General features: G+C 47.2%; 1 pseudogene; it reads right to left on the bottom strand.

The window, feature by feature from the left end:
• Positions 1 to 869: 869 nt before the first annotated feature.
• LOC127209521 (60S ribosomal protein L19-like) lies at positions 870 to 1,455 on the bottom strand (annotated as a pseudogene).
• Positions 1,456 to 1,889: the final 434 nt, after the last annotated feature.

Below are 1,889 nucleotides of genomic sequence, written 5' to 3'. Positions count from 1 at the left end.
GGGCCAAGATAAGCCCTCTCTCTTCCTCAGGTTGCGTTCATCGGGTATTTTGCAAAGAGAATGGGCAAAGTGACTAATGCAGAGGCCATGGACTTCAACAGAGTCATCCCCTACACTGACTTGGTAGCTTGAAGTCTTAGGGAGATGGCATCAAACCCTCAACCTTGAAGAAGAGACCATCTGAGTCAGAAGCTACAGCCAGCCCCACCTTCTGACCAATTCTTGGAGAACTTTGATCTCTTGGTCTACATCTTTTCCCAAGTGGCCCATCAGCTCTTCATCAAGTAAACATCATGTTGGCATTTGTCTACTTGTATTGAAAACACGACTGAATTTTAGACTGAACACAGCTTGGACCCAAGCTGGGGTCCTGGCAACCTGTACCTATGTTGTTTCCTACCACCTGTGCCTCTGGCCTTCGCTGCCAGAATCTGGCAGATGATATGCTTGCCGGGCCCAGCACCGAGTTGTGGAGAGATGGCACAATGGCCTCAACCTCTTGGCATCTATGTGGGGCTTTTAGAGTCCAAATAAGATAAAGTTTGCTACGTGCAAGGAACGGTTCAAAAATCACTTTCTCAGAAACATGTCCACCACTCACTAAACATACTGCTCCATTGGATCCTGGTTCAAACATACCAATAATGAAACAAACAAACAAATAAACACATGACTTAGTGGACAGTCTGAAAGTGCCTAGATACTGGCAGGTAGTAAAAGTCACTTTTTACATGCGATAGTGTTATTGCGGTTATACTTTTGGGGGGAGGGTTAAGGCTTGTTTTTTTATTTTAATGATGAACCCACATGAGGCCACAGCCAAGCCACTATGTACAGACACCAAGGAAGCTTTATTGCTTGGTCGCTTCCTACTTGGACAGAGTCTTTATGTCTCCTCCTCCCTGGCCTGGAGGTGCTCCTCTGTGGTCTTAGACCTGTGATCCTCAGCCGGGTCAGTCAGGAGCTTCTTGCAGGCTTTGCCTGCCTTCAGTTTGTGGATGTCCTCTGAGAAAACTTGCTTGGTTTTGAATACATTCCCTTTGACCTTCAGGTACAGGCTGTGATACATACAGCAGCCAATCTTCTTAGATTTTACCACAGTACCTCCCGGGAAGCTGGTGCAGGGTCCTCATCTTTCTCATCCAGGTCACCTTCTTGGGCATCGATTGGAGCGTTGGTGGTACCCTTCTGCTTCCCTATGCCCATCGGCCTGCCCTTCCATCAAGACAGGGTGGTGTTTGTTTGCTTGTTTGTTTTTGTCTTTGTTTTTGTTTTGCATCAAGCCTGGGAACAGACAGTCACAGGCTTCCAGATGATCAGTCCATCTTTGGTCAGCTTCCTGATTTGCTGATAGGAGCTGCCATTGGCAATTTCACTGGTCTCACTGGGGTCCAAGCAGACCTTTTTACCATGGTGGAGATCACCAGAGGCATGCCTCCTCTGTACCCTCAGCATACTCTCGGCTGTGGACGCAGCAGTGAAAGGCTTTTGAGGGTTTTTATAGTTTTTGTACATCCTGAAGCCTACATAGATATGAGTTATGTGAAGACATGGACTGGCTTCCAAATAAACAAGTGAGGGGAATGGAGGCAGACAGGTATGATGAGCATGGGTAGAGAAGGACACAGCTACTGAAACTTGTCACGTTACTTTTCTGCTGCAGTGATAAAGCACCAAGACCAAAGCAATTTATAGAAGGAAAAAGCTTATCTGGGGCTTATGGTCCCAGAGGGTCAGAGTTCACGACAGTGTAGCGAAAGCGTGGTGGCAGGAGCTGCTGAAAGCTCACATCTAGAATTGCAATCAAGCAGCAGAGTGGACACTTGGAATGGCATGTGCCCTTTGAACCCTTAAAACCCACCCCCAGGAACATAGTCCTCCATAAAGGC

The sequence above is a fragment of the Acomys russatus genome, chromosome 26 (assembly GCF_903995435.1).
Source record: "Acomys russatus chromosome 26, mAcoRus1.1, whole genome shotgun sequence".
NCBI classification, from domain to species: domain Eukaryota; kingdom Metazoa; phylum Chordata; class Mammalia; order Rodentia; family Muridae; genus Acomys; species Acomys russatus.
This window is presented reverse-complemented; position numbering and strand designations above follow the sequence as displayed.